Below are 13547 nucleotides of genomic sequence, written 5' to 3'. Positions count from 1 at the left end.
CTCAATTTATATGACTGAAATAAAGTAAAAGGAGAAGAAGAGTGTATGTTCCATTCTCTTTCCTGTGGTTGTTCTGATGGGGGACCACTTGAATTTATTTTAGCATTTTTTTCTTTTAGTGTTTAAGTAGTCGTTTTTCTAGGAATTGAAACATTCCAACCCAGAGGGAAGCGTGTTAAGACTCGGGAAATCCTAAATGAGGATTCTTAACACTCAACTATGGGTCTCGAAAGATGGCTCTGCAGTCAAGGGCACTGGCTGCTGTTTTTCCAGAGGGCCCGACTTTGATTCTCAGCACACATGTTGGCTTGTAACCATCTGTGATATCAATCCCAGGGTATCTGGCTCCCTTCTGGCTTCTGTGAGAACTGCATGCGTGTGGTGCACATACGTATGTGCTGGCGAACATCCAGAGACATTAAAAAGAGAAGATTGAAAATATGGTCTTGGCTTTCTTGGGGATAATAACCTGGAGGGAGGCAGAGTGAGGAAACCGGATGATTATTATCTAGTGGGACACGTGAGCCTACCAGTGACCGTGTCCCCAAAGACGGTGATCATTTGGTGTGAAACAGCCGGTGGCTCTTCTAATAGTGCTAGGGCCTCAGGGACCCTGCCTCCATGTGTGATGGAGTTTTCACTGGCTTGATCTTGTGTAGACAACCATAGCTACTGGGGGTTGATGACGTCCACAGCCTTGCTGTGTCCTGAAACCAGCATTTCATAGCTTTCTTCCCTATTCACCAACTCATATTTTTTTCAGCCGTTCTCTTCCATTATACTGCCTCGGCTTTGGTGGGAGATTGATACAGATGACGTAGCTACAGCCGAGCACTCAGAGTTAGTTATACTTGGCACTTTGGCTAGTTATGGGCCTCTGTATTAATCACTACCCACGGCATGAAGAAGTTTCTCTGGACCAAAGTTGAAAATAGCTTTGGAAAAAAGAGAATTAACGAATCTACTTATATCTACAAATATTTAAATGCCGTTTGACAGCATGATCATTTTGTGTGAAACAACATTAGGTTTCTATCCAGGGCCTGTGATGTCCCTACCTGGGCTATGATTTCCCCAACCACAGGCTTTTGACCAGGTTTCCAGCATGCAGGCATGAATTCTCTCCCATGATTTAGGCTTAGTAGTCAGGAAGCAATTGGTTACTCCCTTAATTGTCGTGCCTTTAGCAGGTCAGTATTGTAGAATTCAGTGTCCACTGCTGGGTAAAACTGTAAGACCCCTGGAAGCTCAGGCCTCCAGGATCTCAGCCCAGGACCGAGGTCACCCCAATCACCAGGCGGAGTCTAAAGCTTGATGCAAACTGCATGAGGCTATATTGTTGTTTAACGAGCTAACCCCATGTTAGCTCGGGCCTTCCATCCATCCACCATGGTGGATGGCTAGGAAAGACAGCTCGAAGAGTCTGCATAGGGCATAAGACATCTTATAGGGCAGCGTAAGGGGAGTGTCTAGGGGTATGCACAGGCTCAGGATTGGTGTGCTTCCAGGCTTGGAGGGTTTGCCCTGTGTTGATTGGTCAACTGGTTGTAATGGCCCATCGGCCCTCCCAGAGCGGTTGCTATGCTCTGCGAGTTACTGCTGTGCACTTCTCTGTAAAGCACACCCAGAGCCGTAAAGCATAGCACCACAGGCTAACTTCTGATTGGTTCCTTGCCACGAGGCAGGCATCTGACCTCCTAGTGACTAAGACAAAGTCAGACAAGCACGTGTTCGGCTGTTATGGCTGCCGAAATGGGGAGCCGGTCCCTTCAAAACCACTGATGTATGTCAGCATTCATTAGACTCAGAAGGTTATTAGTTATAATAAAAAGAGGACATGGGGTTGAGAAGGGATGGGGTGGGGTCACGAGGGAGAGTTGGAGAGAAGTAGTGGCAGATGGATATGATCAATATACACCGAAGAAATGTTTGAAGCTATCAAAGTAATCAATAAAGGAACCTAAAACTCCCAGTTCCTCTTAAAGAAGTACATTTAGAAATTCCCAGTAAGAACAAAGAAAACTTAGTCTTAATAGTTAAAGAGTTAGGTATTAATCATTACTATTATAACTGCAATCCACATAATAAAGGTGACATACAGAGTACTCAGAAACTGGTATACACCTGAAAATCACAGACATCCCAATACACTCAGCTGTTGTCATATTGTTAAGAATTAATCACAGGGCTCAAATCTCTTACTTTGTAACCACATGTTTGCTGTTGGCTAGGGCACAAGTATGAATAAGATGTACCTAGCTAGATGTAAACATTTGGTTTGCTATATGTTGATATGGGGTGAAGGTCAATGACATCAAGAAAGTTGGAAAGAAGAAAAGAAACTAAAATGTTAATGATTCTTGGAAAATGATTAAAGAGAAATGATTTGGAACTGCTCATGCTTGAATGCGGTAGAACTTGTATAAAGACAGCCTGAGCTAGTTGGGGGTCATCAGTTTGAAAGACAACTGCTGGTCAGTCTCCTCATTTTTTGCAGACTTCACACATACCAGAAGATTCAGGAATAGCTCCTGAGCCAACAGAAAAACAACGGCTGGAGCATTCCCTCAACTGAGGCTCCTTCCTCTCTGGTATTAGCTTGTGTCAAGTTGGCACACAAAACCGGTTAGTACACTCAATATTCACTCTTGAGGTCCAAAACTGGTCAGCCTCCATCCAGCACACAGCCCCAGAGCCCCGCCATCCCCCACAGCCTCCACTGCTCACCTGTCACCCCACAGGACTTCCAGTATTGCGTGGAATCAAATTTGTAGTAGCTGAAACATCCCACTTTTGCCTCGTTGCCGTTGTCTGTTACACAGTTAGTATTGAACTTTGTGGTGCTTTAGGTAGGTATAGCCCCCATACATTCATGTGTTTGAATGCTTGTCCCATAGGGAGAGGCACTCCTAGGAAGCAGAGTTGTCGGAGGAAGTGTGTCACTGTGGGGGTGGAATTTGAGGTCTCATATGCTCAAGCTATGCCCAGCGTGGGACAGTTCACTTCCTGTTACCTGTGGCTCGAGATGTAGAGCTCGAAGCTCCTTCTCCAGCACTGTGCCTGCCTGCGTGCCGCCATCTTTCTTTCCATGATGATCATGGACTTAAACTCTGAAACTGTAAGCCAGCCCCAATTAAATGTTTTCCTAAGCGTTGTCGTGGTCATGGTGTCTGTTCACAGAAATAGAAACCCTAACTGAGGCAGACTTTCTGGTGAAGGCAGAGCGTTCACAAATAGCTTAGCTTTCTTAGGCGTGTGTTTGTAATACCCAGTTCTCATGGGGCTGAGGTAAGAAGATTGCTATAGTTCAAGGCCACTTTGGGCTACATAGTAAGTTCCTGGCCAACATGGTGGGACACTGTCTCAAAATATCAAGATAAATAAATAAATAAAAACACACATACACATGTGCACACACACACACAGACACACACACACAGACACACACACACACACACCATTAGGAGATGAGGGCATTGAGAGGTCATGAGGGTTAATCCCATTGGGATTGGGAGTATAACCCTTATAAAAGAGAACTATGTAACCACTCCCTAGGATCACATGAGATCTACAATGCATAGTTGTCACCTGAACCATGAATGAGGGCCCTCATCAGACTCTGAATCATGTAGTGCCTTTTTTGCATTTCTCATCCAAAAGACATATGAGGAGCTCATTCTATTGTTCGTAAGCCACCCAGTCTCTAGTATTCAAACTGTTAAGTTTTAATCCTCTTTTAGACTAAAAGGGGAATTGTAGGGGAAGCTGTAGCCCCGCCTACTTAGGGGCTGGCTACAGGTGTGCCTGACCACGCTTGTGAGGGCGTGGTCAGAGTGACGTAGTGTGACTGCGTTTGCTCTTTCGGTTTCACTTTGGTACTTGCTGTACAGACCGCTGCCATGCCGGCTGGCTAGGTCGCTCTGTAATTAAGGCTTTTCCCTATTAAATACCCTTATATTTCTACCTGACTCCGTGTTGGTAATTTCCCACTATAGTATTGTGTTATCGTAGCACAAAATAGATTGAGAGTTCTCAAGGTGGTTTGAAGGCTGCATATCTGCTCTGTGGAGTCAGCTTACTAATGATAAAAGCAAGCTCGTGCCTACTTTAAGTTAAGATCAAGAGGACTAAGGAAGTGTTTTGTTTCAGTTTGATTTCCACTGCTGTGATTAGACACATTCTAACCAAAAGCAAAGTAAGAGAGGAACGGATTTCATTTCACGTCACAGTTACAGTCTTTCACTGAGTGAAGTCAGGCCAGGAACTCAAGAAAGAACTCAAGCTTGCTTATTGCCCCACACACCATTACTTTGGACCAAGGTACTCACTTTGTAGCCAAAGATATACAGCAGGAGCTATGGAGAGTGCCGCTTGCTAGCTGGAGTCAGGATAGCTTTCCTTAAAAAAAAAAAAAAAACAACAAAAAAAAACCAACTAATTAATTAATTAATTTTTTATCCTAGCTGCAGTTTCCTCTCCCTCTTCTCCTCCCAGTCCCTCCCTCACCCAACTCTGTTCCCCCTGTCCCCAATCCACTCCTCCCTTTCTGTTTGGGAAAGGGCATGTCTCCCATGGATATCAACAAAACATGGCATATCAAGTTGCAGTAGGATTAAGAACCCCCCCATGTATTAAGACTGGGCAAGGTGTCCCAGTATGAGGAGTAGGGTTCCAAAAGCCAGCAAGAGTGGTAGACAGTCCCTGTTCCCACTGTTAGGAATCCCACAAGAAGACCAAGCTACACAACTGAACTTATATGCAGAGTGCCTAGGTCAGTCCCATGCTGGCTCACTGGTTGTCAGGGCAGCCTCTGGGAGCCCCTGTGAACCCAGGATAGTTGACTCTATGGGTTTTCATGTGTCCTTGACCCCTCTGGCTCCTACAATCCTTTCTCCCAGTCTTCTGCAGGATTCCCTGAGCCCCACATAATGTTTGGCTGTGGGTCTGCATCTGTTTCCTGCAGTTGCTGGATGAAGTGTCTCTGGTGATAGTTGGGCTAGACACCAAAGTGTAATTATAGCAGCATAGAGTTAAGCATGGTTACTTTGGCATTTTTCCCTCCAGTTTTGTTTGGTTCTATACTAGGTCTTTGGGCCATTCAGCCTTTGGGCCCTGGTGCTCCAGGCAGTGTCAAGAGTGGGCTTATTCTCCTGGCATGGGTTTTAGGCTAGACCAATTATTCATTGACCACTCCCTCAATCTCTAGGCTACCTTTCCCCAACATATACTATAGGCAGGGAAGACTGTAGGCTGAAGGTTATGTGGCTGCATTGGTTTCCCACTCCCTCGACTTGAAGTCTTGCCTGGTCATAGGTATTGGCCAGTTAAGGCTATGTATCTGCTATTGCTTGGAGTCTTAGCGAGGGCTCATTCATGTAGATTCCTGGGAGATTCCCTTGTGCCAGGGTTTTACCTGACCCCAATATGTCTGACCTTTCCAGTAGTCTATTTCAGCACTCTCTCTCTCCACCCCCCAACCTGATGGCTCATATTCTCATCCTCATCTGCCCTCAGTCCACTCACAAAATCTCTTGTATTTCTACTTCCAGGGAGAACTGGGTATCCCCTCTTGAACTCTCCTTGTTACTTAGCCTCTTTAGGTCTGTGGATTGTAGAATAGTTGTCCTTTATTTTACAGCTAATATCCACTTATCAGTGAGTACATACTATATTTATCTTTCAGGCTAGCTTTCTTATAAGGTCCAGGATCACCTGCATAGGGATGGCACTGCCCACAGTGTGCTGGGCTCTCTTGCATCAATTAACAGTCAAGACCTTCCTCCACAGATATGCACACAGGCCAATCTTATCTGTTTAATTCCTCAGATGAGGTTCCTTTCTCATGAGGTGATTCTAGATTGCACCGAGTTGACAGTTAAAGCTCACTACGACATGTTTTAGTTCAAAGAAAGGTAAATAAGAACCAGGCTTTGGTAGCGCACGCCTTTAATCCCAGCACTTGGGAGGCAGAGGCAGGCAGATCTCTGTGAGTTTGAGGCCAGTCTGGTCTCCAGAGCGAGTGCCAGGATAGCCTCCAAAGCTACACAGAGAAACCCTGTCTCAAAATACCAAAAAAAAAGGTAAATAAGGTATACTGTTCCTTAGACCTTTCTAAGAGAGTGGAATTGGCACTCCCAATATTGCAAAAATTCATTTTAGTGTATGACGTGACTGTGTTAGATAAACAGGGATGCACAATGACCCATTTTGAAATATCATAGACTGAGAGAAAAAAATAAATCCCTTTCCAATGGTCCTTTGAATCCTTCTGATTATGAAAAGGGAAAGCTTCAATTTAATGAGGGTACATCACTACTGTCTAATTTTGTAATCTCCCCTTTTAGCAAAAATGAGGCCAGGACTTAGCTCAGAGCCTTATTTGAACAGCAGTATCTAGTGAAATTTGACAACAGGCTTTTCATAGCACTTTTTATTTGCATTCCCTCTGCACAGACAGTGCTGCTGACTTGTTATTATATCAAAGAAATGATGGGATGGGAATTTAAAGAAAATGCCAAGTAAGTAGTAATTTTTGGTGGTATCTGGATACAGCAAACAGAGAGAAGGTGACATTTGAGTTGTTAAGCTTGGGGAATATAATCCCTTGATAATTTTTATTTTTCTGTATGAAAATGAGAGTTTCATGTTTTATTCAACATGTCTATAGACTCCAGAGTGGTGAATCAGTCACAGTTCATGCTGAAGAAACAACTGACAGAATAAACCAAGTTTAGAGAATACCAGAGGAAATAAAGCTAAACACATTAAAAAAAAGAATCATAAGAAGAGGTAAAATGCAAATTAGACTCAAAGTGTAGGGTGTTGGGTATTTCTTTCATCCCCCAATACTAGATACTTGATGTGGGTCCTACATTGCAGAGAGTGATGTTCTAGCCAACATCCACACAATGTAAAGTTAATGCCCTGATGGAGTAAAGATGGAATACCAACTAAGCTTTCTTGTCTGCCAATCCAGGTTCACAGCCTCCATTCTTGCCCTTTTCTGATATCCTTTATTTTCCTACTTTGCTCTCCCTTTCAATGACATAATGAAGGAGTCTACAAGCAAAATAATCTGCTAGGTAATCCCTCCACTCCTCCCCCAAACCCCAATACACTGCAGTGGAAATGGTGTTCGATATCTTCCAGCTCAAAACAATTCTCTGTCCCGTGTTCTCGGTCATCTGACAGTTAAGTACACGTCAGCGTGCTTGGTGAAGAAGGGGAAGCTGTATTCCTTATTCCCACTGAGTTTAGACAAAAATTTCAGAGATCTTTTTGGTTGTTACCACTGATGAAGAGTCAGATAGTTCTGGCTCTAGCATCTGTCACCCTTTACATCCCACAATGCACTAGCATACTCTCCAGAGTGAAGAGTCACTGGTACCTAAATTTCGAATAGGAGCAAGGTTGGGAAACTCTAAGAAAGAGTTCTGGGTCCCCGGGAATAATAGAGATGAAGAAGAAAGACCTTGTCCCCTGTCTGTCAGCAAACGCTTTTCTACACAGTTTGCACCACGATGTGTCAAATGAACTTGAACACTGAACAATGTATTGTTATAACAGTTGGCCCTCTATTAGCATGGATGAGCAACACGAATCCATCTTCAAGCTATTTGCAGAATCGCCTCATCTCGTGTTCTGGACTATGAGGCATGGACTAACAAGAAGGAAGGAGAGACTTCTACTTTTGAACTTCAGTAGTGGGTTGATGTGGTTGCTGATTCTTAAGCAACACGGTATCTCCCACCTGTGGTTCTCAGAGATGTTGCACAGTTTAAACAGGTTTAAATCTTGAAATATATGCACCACCACCATCATCAGTGCCATCATCATCACCTTCATCCAAAGTGTCTCCTCCACCATGGGATACCCTGAGTACATGGTAGGTTGTGGAGACAGAAAGAGCAGGTGGCCCCTGTGCATGGAGTTAAGGTTATCCTTCAGAGCTGTTAGTAAGAACCCAAGCATAATGAATACTATTAGCCATCTGTGAAGCAACTCAGCAGATGGCCTAATCTTCTTAACTGGGTTCCAATCCTCCATAATCCAGACCCTACTGACCTATGCGTTCTCACTCTCGGATGTACATCTCTTTGACCTTACCCCATGGTCTCTCTTGTCTTTCCTTCAATTCTCATGTCCTTTCTTTTTTTTAAGATTTTATTTATTTATTATGCATACAACATTCTGCTTCCATGTCTATCTGCACACCAGAAGAGGGCTCCAGATCTCATAACGGATGGTTGTGAGCCACCATGTGGTTGCTGGGAATTGAACTCAGGCCCTTTGGAAGATCAGCCAGTACTCTTAACCTCTGAGCCATCTCTCCAGCCCCAATTCTCATGTCCTTTATCTCACCCCAAATGCCATTCCTCTCTTCATGTCTCTAGTTCCTGTTCACTACCCATGGCAAACTATTTACTACCTGCATCGATAGTCTTTACTTTATTCTGCATGTCTCCAAAAGAACTTGCCAATATGAAAGTATTGTCTATGATCTATAGTTCTGTTCAGTGTAAACTTTTTCAGTGGGGGTGCTAGATCTGCCTATGGCTGCATTCCTTGTTCATAATACAGAACTTAAGGTCACTTAACAGACATGCACCGAAAAAAAACATATGCAGCAATAAATCTGTGCAGAGGAGATATGGAGGGATAGCAAGTTTTCCCCACACAAATATAGGTGTGTTCTTAGGGATGCCTGACCATAACTCCTTTCAAGGCCATGTCCCACTAGGCCTTCTTGGCTCCACCTCTCCAACTTTTTATCACCTCCCTATAGCACCATAACTTGAAGAGTAAGGCTTTAGCAATGGAACTTAAGAAGGTGGAGACACTGTGGTCAGGATGTAAAATGAATGAATGAATTAATGAATGAATAAATAAAGAAGGTAGAGATGCTTAAGACCCAAACTATTGGAAGGAACAAGAAAAAAAAGTTTCTGTGCTTAACCGATGGTATTTTGGAATTTATGTGTTGTAGCAACAACTCCACCCTCGAATCATTAGGGCGTCACACATTTGAAATTACAAAACCAGTGTTCTATGGCTTCTATTAGTCAACCAGTGACTCTGGGATTGAATAATCAAAGCCTGTGAATTTGAGTGTTTCTTAGGCCTTGCTTAGAAAAAGAGTTGTCAGCTTGCTAGGACTAGTGCAGAGTCATGTCCCCACTTCTAGCATCTCTGTGATGAACTCTAGGCAGGGACTCTATCATGAGAGGTCCAGGACAGCAAGGTTATGTAGAAAGACTCTGACTTAAAAGTACAAAAATTCCTGGGGAGCAGAAGGGGGATGGGATGGGGGCTCAGTGGGGGCATAGGAAGGTAGGAGGGAGAGGGAACTGGGATTGATATGTAAAATAAGATTGTTTCTAATTTAAACAAAAAGTGAAAAAATACAAAAATTTATTATTATTATTAGTGTGTGTGTGTGAGTGTGTGTGTGAGAAAGAGACAGAGAGAGAGAGAGAGAAAGAGAGAGAGAGAGAGAGACAGACAGACAGACAGACAGACAGACAGACAGACAGACAGACGGCACACATGTGGACATCAAAGGACAACTTTGTGGGGTTGGGTATCTCCACCTTTGTATAGGCTTTGGGTGTCTAGAGCTTCCATCCTCTTGCTGTCTCATCTGTTCTCTCCAGGCTGCTGATGGGATTCTTTGAGGATGAAACCCAGGGTCTCCATTGGTGAGAGTGGGGTGTTGAAGTCTCCCACTATCAGTGTGTGTGATTTGATGAGTGACTTAAACTTTAGTAATGTTTCTTTTGCAAGTGTGGGTACCCTTGTATTTGGGACATGGATATTCAGGATTGAGACTTCATCTTGATGGATTTTTTCCTGTGATGAATATGTAATGTCCTTCTCTATCTCATTTGATTAATTTTAGTTTGAAATCTATCTTGTTAGATATTGGGGTGCCTACATCAGCTTGTTTCTTAGGTCCATTTCATTGGAAACTCTTTTCCCAACTTTTTTTTTTTTTTTTGGTTTTCGAGACAGGGTTTCTCTATGTAGCTTTTGGAACCTATCCTGGCACTCGCTCTGGAGACCAGGCTGCCCTCGAACTTACAGAGATCTGCCTGCCTCTACTGGGATTAAAGGCGTACACCACCAACGCCCGGCTGTTGATTTATTCTTACACTGCCTTCTACCCATCTCTTCCTCCAATTGTTGCAGGTGGGGCCTGTGGCTCCTGTGGTCACTCTTCCTCCAGGTGTAGGCAGGGCATATTGATCCCATGGTCGATGATGTGTCAGGAGATGGTGGGGGTGGGTGGGAAAGATCTTACTGCCTGGGTGCTGGGGGTGCAGTATGTGGGGGTGGGATCACTTATGCATACTATCATATCATCTGCAAATAGTGAAAGTTTGACTACTTCCTTTCCGATTTGTATTCCCTTGATCTCCTTTTGTTGTCTTATTGCTCTAGTTAGAACTTTGAGTACTATATTGAATAGATATGGAGAGAGTGGACAGTCTTGTCTTGTTCCTGATTTTAGTGGGATATCTGAGTTTCTATTTAGTTTGATGTTGACTGTTGGCTTGCTGTATATTGCCTTTATTACATTTAGGTATGTTTCTGGTATTCCTGATCTCTCTCCAAGACATTTATCATGAAGAGGTGTCGGATTTTGTTGAAGGCTGTTCCTGATTACAGTCTCATGCTGGCATCTAGGCATCTGGTTTTGGGGTTATTATAGGTCTAGATGTTGCTTTCTGGGTTTCTCTTTGTTGGGTATGTGTTTTGTTCCTTGGTTTCTGTTTCCTCTCTGAATTTTCAGAGAATGTGTTGTCTCTATGTTGCCTGTTTTACTGGCCTACTTGGCTCATTGCTGGTGTTGAAGGCTAGGGGAAGCCAGAGGAAGAGGGTTGTCTGCCTGAGTTAGCGGATGGGTTACAATGATGAGGTAGGGGGAGGCCATGAGAATTGGTCTGTGGGACCCATAGAAGGTATGGATGGGGGCAAGGGAGGTTGCATCTGGCGTTTTATTGTAGTGTTAGGTGTAATCCTGAGGATGACCGGTCTGAATTTTTTTTTTTTTTTGAGACAGGATCTCAGTTTATAACCCAGGCTAGTTCTTTACTCACAATGTAGTCCAGATTGGCCTTGAACTCACAGTTAGCCTCCTGCCTCAGCCTCTCAAGGGCTGAGAATGAAGATGTAAGCCATTATACCCTTCTGTGTCTTAAGTTTTAAAAAAATTACTTAATATTTAGCATTTATTTACTTATTTTGTATGTGTGTGCTCCTGTCATGCTACATGTATGGATTGTAGGTCAGAGGACAGCTTCCAGGAGTCAGTTCTCTCTTTCCTCCACATGGGACCTAGAGATGGAACTAAAGTCATGAGGCTTGGCAGCAAGTGTTTTTACCCATTGACCTACCTTGCTAATCTTGTTCTAATTTTTAAATGTATTTCTAACATCTTAGAATTTAAGATGACTGCAATCCCTTCTTTGGCTTTTCAGGACTGACGACATATTGCAGTCGATCCCAAGCAGGATTCCTTTGATGAGGAAGTTGAGGTGTAGGAGTGCCAAGGACTTGGGAAAGACACACAGTAAACTGCTGGGAAGTGGGACCACAGGTAAGCCCATGTTCTCAGTTAATTCTCATTATTCCAGAATAAGAGACCTCGAGACTTTAGTCATTCCCTTGCCTGTCTACATTATCTATTTCTAGCTTTGCCTTCATGTTTTCCTCTATATTTTAGTGATTCTATTGCTGCATCTCATACGTGGCATGGCTTGGTATGTTACAAATCTTACGTACCATACTCATTTTTCTTCTCATTTACTGACTCTCTTCCCCTCTCTTTAGTTCTTTTTCTCCTCCTCTTTATATTTTGTTCAATCTCTCTCCATATATGTATATTCTCTCATTCATATCTCTCCTCATTTCCTGGGAATTAGGCTCTCCTGGGGTACCATGTCAGAGGCCCTGACAGTCAACAGAACCCAGGCTCAGGGATTATATCAGAGAGTATCACCCACCAGATTGGTAAGAATTCAGGTTCATGTGGTTTTGGTTCTTAGTAGTCCACTTGACTGAATGGAAAAGTGGTCCTGGACAATTCCTGATGTTCTAAAGCTATTTGAATACTCTGATAAAGAAACAGAACACTCTCTGAGAATGTTTGCTTTGGAGAGATGGATGAACCAATCCAGAAGTCCTAGTCTGTCCCATCTTCCTTTTGTGTATGGACGCCACCTAGTGGGTGAAATGGGAGGATGCCACAATAAACTCACTTTCAGGTAAAGAATTTCAAAGAGGAATATTCAGACTATCATGCTAAACTGTCTCCTGGGAAACCCAGAATGTTCTGTGAAATAAATGGCCTTTGTTTTGAAAAGCCCTTTGAGGGATTGACAGATAAGGGAGTAGTTATGTCCCAGGGGACCCAGGGCACTGGATAAGTTTTCTTTCATTGGTTGCTGGTGGGATATGGTTGTCACCTGCCCAAAATGGTTACAGATTTGTCTCAAGTAAAACTATCTGACCTCCTAGTGACCAAGGCAAGGTCAGGCAAAGCACGTGTTCGGCTGTTATGGCTGCTGAAATGGAGAGCTGGTCCCTTCAATACACACACTATATTTCAGGCAGTGGAGATTTCCCTATGTCCATTCACACTGTGCTAAATACCAGAGAAAGAGAGCTTCAGAAATCATGTAAAGGCACAGCAGAAGCAAAAGACATTCCAGGGTCTGCAGTCCCGTGGCCTTGCCTAACCAATATTGGTCTATCAGAAGATTCCCTTCTGGTGGACTGACACTGAGAACTTCCCTTGTAACTCAATGCTCCTCTGGCAGCAGGAAAAACGCCATACACAAAATAAAAATACCCCTTCATGAGGAATCACAGAAGAACTTGTTTGGCAGCCTTCCCTGTCCCCCACCCTCCACTCTCTGAGGTCCTTAAAGGAGCCTTAGAGATTCTATTGAAGGAAACCCAGGGACCCATCTACTATGATCAGGACAGGTGAATACAAGGAGACTAACACGTTTCTGTCAGTCTATACCACTGGTAGAATCACACATCATCATTTACAGAAAAAACCCAAGCCCTGGTCATAGTGAATGTATAGTCACCTGAAAATATGCTTTCATCTTGTTTTTTTTTTTGGGGGGGGGGATGTATAGCCCTATAGTTGAAGACAAAACCCACACAACTCATTGAACATGGAGAGTTGAGCCGGTGCCTACACAGAACCTTCACTCCCATCTTCAAGTATCTTTGGTATGGGAAGGTACTCTGCAGGCCACAAAAAGAGACCCAGCCACAGAACCTTTGATATACAATCTTTCATGTCTTCCAAATATTCAAGGGCAATAGCTGCACAAAATGTGTGGGAATAGCCAACCAATGTCTACTTTGACTTAAGACTTACTCCATGAGATTGAACCCATACCCATAACTGCTTGGGTGACCAAGAACCAGAGTCCAGATAGCCCAGAAATCTATGTTAAAACCAAATACTAGCCCTTTCCGTGGACTCACCGCAGACCAGGTGAGCCACCCCCTGCTTTTACCCAATT

Source organism: Cricetulus griseus, chromosome 9 (assembly GCF_003668045.3).
Source record: "Cricetulus griseus strain 17A/GY chromosome 9, alternate assembly CriGri-PICRH-1.0, whole genome shotgun sequence".
Classification (NCBI taxonomy): Eukaryota; Metazoa; Chordata; class Mammalia; order Rodentia; family Cricetidae; genus Cricetulus; species Cricetulus griseus.
This window is presented reverse-complemented; position numbering follows the sequence as displayed.